This window comes from Pseudoliparis swirei, chromosome 17, assembly GCF_029220125.1.
Source record: "Pseudoliparis swirei isolate HS2019 ecotype Mariana Trench chromosome 17, NWPU_hadal_v1, whole genome shotgun sequence".
NCBI classification, from domain to species: domain Eukaryota; kingdom Metazoa; phylum Chordata; class Actinopteri; order Perciformes; family Liparidae; genus Pseudoliparis; species Pseudoliparis swirei.
The window spans coordinates 22,941,658-22,951,351 of NC_079404.1; positions in this window are offsets into that span (position 1 = coordinate 22,941,658).

A 9,694-nucleotide genomic window follows, 5' to 3' on the forward strand; every position below is an offset into this window, starting at 1 on the left:
ACTCTTTTAATTAAATCAATTAATGCTGGACAAGAAACAGCTGTGATTCCATACGAGTAAACCGAGACATTGAGTTTGAAATTACACGTAAATGATAAAAAGAAAAATAGATAAAGCATGTTTCAGGATAATTATTTATGTAATCGATTATACTGAGTAATGATGCTCTTCCACATCGGTGGTCATGCAGAGAGTTACGGTAAACTGGATTTAAGATCCGGCATCAAATCATTCGCTCAAAATCGAATATACACTTAGTTTTGAAGTTCTGTCCTTGGAAGAAATGGTACCTTCTTAAAACTGGTTGTTCCGCGTTGATTGCACTCATTGTAAGTTGCTTTGGATCAAATGAAATGAAATTTAATCCAAGTAGACGCATAAAAACAAGGAAGTCTTCGAGACAGAAGAAGTTACCATGTCTCGGAGAAAAGCACTAAACGCTCTCTGTACTTTTGAAAAATACGTAAGAAAAAAACAATAAATACCACGTGCTTTGTTTCTCGCGTCGGCTCGTTTGCGTGTGGCGAAACCTGGCTTGTTTTCGTGTGGCGAAACCTGGCTCGTTTGCGTGTGGCGAAACCTGGCTCGTTTACGTGTGGCGAAACCTGGCTCATTTGCATGTGGCGAAACCTGGCTTGTTTACGTGTGGCGAAAAACCTGGCTCGTTTACGTGTGGCGAAACCTGGCTCGTTTGCGTGTGGCGAAACCTGGCTCGTTTGCGTGTGGTGAAGCCTTGCTCGTTTTCGTGTGGCGAAACCCGGGACGAGTCGAACCTGCGAGTCAAGAGTCAGGGCGTTAATTACGCGGCGCCGTCTCGTTAATGGATGGAGCATTAATGCAATCAGCCTCAAAACCAATTAATTTGGCATCTGCTCTGATCAAATTCGCCTCTTCCATGTTTTGATGATGTATCCACACACATACACAATTATTCCCCCTTAATCTGATGAGGACAATTAGTCTGATCGCCGCGGCGACGCCGTCTTAATTATCGAGCGCCGCCGATCCGCATCGCAGACGTCCGAGTCGCTTGCCTCGGCTGTCTTTCACTGGTTTTGGGTTATTTATCTATTTAACATTTTGATGACAATGACATTGTTTTTTTGACGTGTTTCTAATATTTTATGGGAGTGAAATGTGTTTTAATGACAATAGATGACAACGATCCTCCAATCTGATACTAACACGTTTCCATCCTTCCTTTCTGGGCTTTTCCTTCTTCCTCGCCTTCCACTTGTCCTCTCTTCCTACTCCCTTCTGTTCTGCGTCTTCTTATTCTTCATTTTATTTTTTCCTTTATTTCTCCCTAAATTCTCTCCTTTCACTCATCCTCACTTTCTTCCTTCTTCTCTTTCCCTCCTCCCTACTTTTTTGAATTGTTTCTCCGTTCTCTTTCATCTTTTACTTATTTTCTATTTTCCTTATTTTTACCCTATTTTCTCCTTCCTTTATCCCTTTGTTTTCTCATTCGTCCTTCCTTCCTTTAATTCTCCCTTTCTATCTTTCCACTCTTTTTGCTTGCTTTTTTTCTCTCTTCATTTATTTGTTTCTAAACTCATTCATTTGTTTCCCCCCTACCATTCCTTCTTTTCCTTTCCTTATATTCATCTTTGTAAAAGCACCTTCCCATTGTACAAACAGTGGCTTTATTTAAATATATATACTGTATATATATATATTTATAAGTCCACCTATAAATTAAACGGTACACTGCAGAGTTGACCTTGTCTCATCTGTGTGTGGACGTGGACGGGGCACACACACACACACACACCATAAATCACCGTTATTCACCAGGTCAGACACTGAGCCTCAAATGCACCCTGAGTGACGCACACACACACCTATCATGGCGGTACTATGATAGGTGTGTGTGTGTGAGTGTGTGTGTGTTGACAGCATGTCAACGACTGTGCCATAAGTCAGTGCACGTGTAGCGCAGGTTGATTTAGGGAGCTAGTTTAAATGCTAGCAGCGGCGGCGCCGCGTCATCGGCTCGCTTTCATCAAATGTCCAATCAAAAGAAACCTAATCCCGACAAACACACTGAACTGTAAAAGTATCGGTGGGTTCTGAAGCAGTGTGTAAACGTTCCCCCTCCGAGAAGTTAGCGTTACGTGTCACGTAACTTGCATACTTTAGTGCCGCACTTCCGATAATAATACATTTAATCTGTATAGCGCTTTAAAAAAGTTACTCATCGCGCTTTTACATGGTAAAAAAACAACTATTAGTTTGATATTTTAACCAGCGATCTTTTCCTAAATCTAACCAAGTATTTATTGAATATTTTTTCTCTCAAAAACCTAATCAAGTAGTTTCGCTGTGTTAAGTTATTTTCTGTGAAGACGGAAGTTTATTTTGAAAAACACGCATGTATGTAATGTTACTTTCTCTATATCGCTCTCTATATATAAATATATATCGTAGGATCCGTTTTTATGGGAAATTTATTTTGAAAAGCACGCATGTATGTATTGTTGCTTTTTCTATATCTCTCTCAATATAAATTTATTTTGAAAAGCACGCAATATACACCACCGTTCAAAAGTTTGGGGTCATCCAGACAATTTCGTGTCTTCCATGAAAACTCACTTTTATTTATCAAATGAATTGAAAATTGAATAGAAAATATAGTCAAGACATTGACAAGGTTAGAAACAATGATTAATATTTGAAGTATTAATTTTGTTCTTCAAACTTCAAGCTCAAAGGAAGGCCAGTTGTATAGCTTATATCACCAGCATAACTGCAAAACAAAATCATCTGCACGTAAAATACATATTTAGGGCTTTTTGATTTTTTTAGCTGTCAGTTACTCTTGTTTTTGGCATCGCGAACTGTAAGTAAAAAAGTTTAAAAAAGAAGAAAAATAAATGCAAAATGTTGCTGAAAAGTATTCAGTACTTGACACACACACATTTCACCAACTCAAAGACAGACACAAGTAAGGCTCTCAGATGGCACAACTCACCGGCGTAAAAACAAACTTTTAAAGATATGTGTGAGCACACACACACACACACACACACACATCCACTACTTTCTAACGGAATAGAGTCAAGTGGAAATATTTGCCACGGGCGACGAAACAAAAAGAGACTGATTAACATTCAGTACCCTGAACACAACACGCCTCTCACTCTCTCTGCTTCACTCGCTTTGACCTGATGAGAGCAGTGTGTGTGTGTGTGTGTGTGTGTGTGTGTGTGCGTGTGTGTCCATGTGTGTGTGTGTGGACGACGTGGAATAGAGCATAATGAGGTACAGTTACTACATAGCTGAGATGACAGTGTGCTCCATCTCTCCCTCCTCATCCGTCTCTCTCTCTCTCCGCTGTAAACAGATGTAGAGTACAACATTGCAACCACAATCCCCCCCCCCGGGCCCTGGGAGCCTCTCACTCATGAAATCTATCTTTTTCTTCCACCGCCCTCTCTCTCTCTCTCTCTCTCTCTTTCTCTCGCTCGCCCTTCCTCTCCGAGGCCACAGCGGACCGGTCGTGGCTCGGTTGTAATCACGGAGCTGAATGATTCGGCTCGCGGCGACATCGACGTGGCTCGTTGCCGCTCTGGTCGGACAAGGGCCGGAATTTATTTTTTTATCGATAACGTGTTTAGGCCAAATTATATATATTTTTTAAAGCCGCGACTTGAGAACGCCGCTTTACAATTTTACCGCGTTATCGAGTTCTCGTCATGTTCTCGTTTTTCAGGAATTTCTATTCCTCACATTCGCGTTTTATCCGAGGGTGTTAGGAGGACACGGTGCCACTATGTGTGTGTGTGTGTGTGTGTGTGGCGCCACAAGAGCTTAATGGGGCTCAATCAAACAATGGTTTACCATCCATCCATTTTCTATACCCGCTCATCCTTTCCTGAGTCTTAGGGGGGGCGGGGGGGGGAGCCAATCCCAGCCGACCTTGACATCACACCTGTACGGGAAATTTAGAGTCATCAATTAACCTGAGCTGCATGTCTTTGGGAAAAAGAAGGCCCCCCCCCCCCCCCCGTGCACCTCGGGGAAGGAACCCCCGGTCCGTCCAACAATAGTTTACCCCATTTTTACAATTACTCGTAACCATCGTAGTACTCTCAATTGATCGCCTTACAATCAATGCCAAATGTTTTTTTATTTACCTGTCCAATCCCAATCGTTCTTTAAATTCTCTCTTTCCGGTACGTCTGTGGGCTTTTCCCCCCTCGCTCCATATAGGATGCACTAGTTCAGGCACTGAGAGATGGCATTGGACGTTACCCGAGAGGAGGGGGGGGGGGGTGGGGTATATCATAAATAAATCGAAGAAAAGTAGCCAATGAAAAATGGTTAAAAACTATGATTGACCTCTAAAGGTGTCTGATGCTCTGGAATCACCTGTCAAAAACCAACACCAACCACCCAACCACTGATTGGATTTAATTTTTTTTTTTTCTTTTTTTTTTTTTTTTTACTTTTTTTTTCATAGATTTCAGATCGATCGCCTCTCGCTCGCCCGAACGCTCTTGTTAATGATAATAAAAAAAATAAACATTATATTAGAATGATTAGGGGTTGATGAGGCATGAAGATACAAACATGACAAGAGCATCTGAGCTGGATATTATTATCGAGCTGAGTACATTGGTCATCATTAAGTCTAAAACAGGTCTGCAGGCGTATTAGTGGGGAGGGGAGGCCAGAGGGGAGGGAGGGAGGAGACTGGACACTGAGGAGACCTGGGGGACGTCCACAGGGACCGCCAAAGTCAACACAGAAATCCAAGTTCCTCATCGTGGCTTCAAACACACGACATAACGTCCGAACGTCTTCCCGTCCGAACGACTTCCTTTAAATATCGGACCGTCCGATCCGGCCGTGAAAGTCTCCTCCGACCCCGCTCGCCGTCTCAAAGGGGCGGACTTCACGCGGCGCCGTGTCCACGGTTTGTTTGTCTTTAACAAGCTCGGAGAGGTTGATGTACGACCGGCCAGCTCCCATTCAATCCCTGCTTGATCATGTTGATGGATTGTTGCTCCAAGTGTGTGTTTGTGTGTACCTGTGTGTGTGTGTGTGTCCCATGCTATGGATTGAGAGATGTGAGGTGAGTTTTGTGGCGAGTTCCCTGAGGCCGAAACTCAAAAGGCACTTGAAAAAGCCGTGACGTCTGCGTATGAACTCGTGATACGCCTGAAGCATCCAAAGTAGGCCGCTGGGTGACTGCAGCTCACCTGGACCTCAGAGAAGGTGTCATGGACCCAGCAGTTAAGGTATAAGGCGTGAATGTTAGGACGGCAGTTTTTATTATTTCACTTATTTTATTTGTTCAAAACAGGGAGAGAATGAATAGAAAGTACACTATTTTAACTTATTTTTAATTCAAATGAATATAATCTACATTGACCTCCATCTGCCTACCAAGATACAACCATAGACTTTATGTAAGAGGTGGAGGTTACCACATTTGGAATGCCGAGAGGTAACGTAGAGACGCAGCAGCCTGCCAATCACAGTAAGCCCCGCCCCTAAAGCGTCCCCTGCTTTATGGTCTGACTCTAAATGACCATAAAGTCCTAAATGATGACATCATGCTGTATAGAAGAAGACTTGAAACTAGAGACTGAGACATAAACTCATGTTTACAATGTTTACTGAGGGAATACATCAGGAGAAGTAGAGTCACTATATAGACTTCTATACAACCAGAGGTGCCCCCTGGTGGTCAGGAGAGAGAATGCAGCTTTAACACATGAAGCATAGACTTCTATACAACCACAGGAGTCGCCCCCTGGTGGTCAGGAGATAGAATGCAGCTTTAACACATGAAGCATAGACTTTTATACAACCAGAGGTGTCGACCCCTGATGGTCAGTAGAGAGAATACAGCTTTAACAAATGAAGTACAGACTTCTATACAACCAGAGGAGTCGCCCCCTGGTGACGAACAAGAATGCAGCTTTAAGACACTTCCGCGTTGGGGACCCCGCCTGGTGACAACCTGAAATACAGTCAATTATACGGGAAATGAACCTTAAGAATAGTGCAAATTCACTTCTTAGTTGTTTGTTTTTTCCTCAAGGACAAGCTGACATGTTATAAGAATGGTACCAGCCAACGGTGTGATTTGCGAGACAAGCCAATTGATGAAATAAAATGACAAACCTATTACCCGAGATAGAGTTGCAGTTCGGGGCCGACGAGGCTGGATGCCGCTCGGAGATTTCTACCCACCGCGAGCGCGTTTCTGTTTGTGATGAGTTTCCTTCCTGTGTAATGAGATTCCTGCCCGCTGGTAATGGGCTTTATTCCTGCAGTGGGGATGCTTTCAGGCGATAATGAGGTATCTACCTGCAGAAAGGGGGGCCGGGGGGGAGGGGGGGTTCTACTCGACAGCTGAGGTTCCTACATCCTCTCACCGGTAAGGCAAATAAGATCACAAACAAGTGTAATGATGATATTCAGAACACGACACAATGGAGTTTGAAGGCCAAGTTCTGGGAATTTCCCCGCACGGTATATCACTACCGAGCACCCTCGAGTAATGGAAAGTTATTTAAAAAGTGCCCGTGACACGGAAATTTCAATGACACGAAACACGTTTTCCTCTTTCGCGTTTTGTGCATTTCTTTTCGGATATTCGTTATTATCGACACCTGGGTTTGACGCGTCAATCAACGCCGCCGTAGGATAGCGTTGATGATGACATTTAATCAACGTATTAGTGAAGTTAAATGAAACTGTCAACGGAAGCCGGAAATAACTCAATCGATGAGTGTTTTCCTCGGAGAAAACGGCAAACGTGTCAATTTCCGATATTTTGTACTTCCTGGTTCGTGATAGCGTAGATACAAAACAAAAAATATCTACGGCTGCCTAATGATGCGTCTTCATTTTGAAGTTACGTCCCATGAATTGGCATGTTCAGGTGTCCCGGAGTTTGTCTTATCATGCATGAATTGACATGTTCACGTGTCTCGGAGTTTGTCTTATCATGCATGAATTTGCATGTTCAGGTGTCCCGGAGTTTGTCTTATCATGCATGAATTCGCATGTTCAGGTGTCTCGGAGTTTCTCGGGGTAATTCCCAAACAACGGTCCCGTGTTGAGTCTAGATATCTGGTAATTTAGACACATTATCAAGACTCCTTTAGATAATCAGAAGACTAACTCCTCTGAATACATAACGGGTGCTGCCGCTAATGGAAAGAGGGCAAATCGTGGCGACTCAGATCAGTTTTTTTTCTTTCTCTTCCAGTCCAGATGCAACGGAACCGGCTCAGAGCTGAAGCCCCGCAGGATTTAAACTTTGACGATTGATGCCAATTTGGCTTTTATTTATATTCCAACCGCAAACCGGTGAAGATCTCACACGGAGAGACTGCAAAAGGTCTCATTAATAATTTAAGAAACGAGACGACAGGCTGATCATTGGTTGAAATGACAGCTGTCAATATATATCTACATATATATGTATATATATATATGTATATATTTATATATATGTATATGTATGTATGCATATATATATACATATATATTCATATGTGTATATATATATATATATATATATATATACATATATGTAGATATATTTACAGCTGTCATTTCAACCAATGATCAGCCTGTTGTCTCGTTTCTTAAATTATTAATGAGACCTTTTACATATATATATATATATTGATATTGGGATAAACTTTGGATCTGAAGATTGCAGTACACTTATCCATATTTGAGGCATTTGAGCACATTGCACTTTCTTGAGTTATTTGAATAATTGTTGCCTGAATGTTGATCTCAACGCAATTTTGCATCCTTAAAACTCCCAAAGCGAAAGAGTTTAACGCTCTCCAGCAGCTCCACGGAGCCCCGAGGCCCCTAAACACCCGTCTGGTTCCATTAGCGGCTCCTCAGGTGTGCAGGAAGGGCACCAACCTGTCGTATTCATCTAGTTAACTCTAATTACTGGAACTTTACAAGCAGAACACTGGCCGGGTTCATAACAACAACCTGTGTGTGTGTGTGTGTGTGTGTTTATGTTTATGTGTGTGTGAGGCCTGACATTGATTCTCCACACTTCAGACTTCCAGATGTGGCTGATTCAAACCAGCAACGGGCAGGTTTTTTCAATAAACACACACACACACACACACACACACACATAATAGGTTATGGGAGTAATTCTGGAGAGAGAGCAGTTAGAATATATTGCGACCTCTTCGTGTGTTGTTTATTTATACCCTGTGTGTGCGTGTGTGTGTGTGCGTGTGTGTATGTGTACGTGTGTGTGTGTGTAAATTAATCCACTGCTCGAATCCCTTCAGTTGATCTCGCTCATGCATCGCTAAAAGGAAGCGTTCGGCGTTCAGGTAATTTGAATCGCGGATTAGGGGAGAAGAGGAGAGGAACACAGGAGGAAGGAGAGAGAGAGAGAGGGGGGGGGCGTCTATTGAGAGTGTTGATGACAGGAGTGTTAGGGGGGGGGGGGGGGGGGCGAGAGAACGAGACCGGTCTGCAGGAAGTAGAGATGGTATCGGCCCCTAATGGACCGAAGGACTCTGGTTGTGCTCGTGTCCTTCATTATTTTATTATATAATATTATAATTGTACATTATCTAGATCAATGCACTAAAATATAGTGTTCCATATGTTGCGGTACATTATAATGGTACAGTGCATTATTATATTGGTTATTGACTGTGACAATATTCATGCACATGTACTTATACACTTGGACCCACGGACACACGCCAGGCCCCTATTTAGGAGGACGTTAGCCAGAGGGGCTTTTATTTTGAAGGATTCAATAAGATGCTTGTTAAAAGCGATGGGGTCCGTTGAGTAATGAAGACGTGAATGTGAATCAGACGGTAATCTGCATGAAGAATAAAGAAGAATTAATGATACAAGCAAAATCCAGAATACCTGAAATATATGTACGGAAATGATATTATAATAATTACGTCATTATGTGTCATTAAAGCAATTCTTCTTTTCTCTCCCAAATGTTGACTCTCAAATCCTGACAATGGAAGTCTCGACCTCGGATGTCGCCTCTATTCTTTCTTTTCGGGGGAAAAGGTGAAACAAACAACAACGAGGCTTTAAAAAAAAGAGGAAAGTCAAGGTCCTTCAATCAGGAACGATCTCGCGTATTCGTGAGCGGCTCCGGCAGGAAGTCGCCCCTCGAGCCGCTTCCTGTTGCCGAGAGCCTCTTAATATCTGCATCGAGCGACCTCGCGATTATTAAAGTCCCTCCGAAAGGTTCTCGTTAACGTTTATTCACCTCGTCAGATGTTTATGTATAAATTATATATATATATATATAAAATAAGGATGAATAACCGCAGCCGTGACTTCCAGCCGGTGCGACCCGGTGAGAACGTGTGTCGAGAGATAAAAACCCAAAAGAACCGGACGACAAAGACCGTGTGCGGTTCGTTTGAACCGGGAGGGAGAAGAAGAAGAAAAGGAGAAAAAGGCGGCCATTTGTGTTTCAAGTCGGGGAGACGCGCTCCGTCTCAAGGTCGTTTGAAGGTCGAGCTCAAAAAAACAAAAACAGAGAAAAATACATTCACACAGAAGTTTATTCACATTCTGACTGAAAGAAGGGAGAGGAAGAGGAGGAGAGGGAGGAAGAGGAAGAGAGGGAGGAGGAGGAGGAGAGGGAGGAAGAGGAGGATAGGAAGAAGGAAGAGGAGGATGAGAGGGAGGAAGAGGA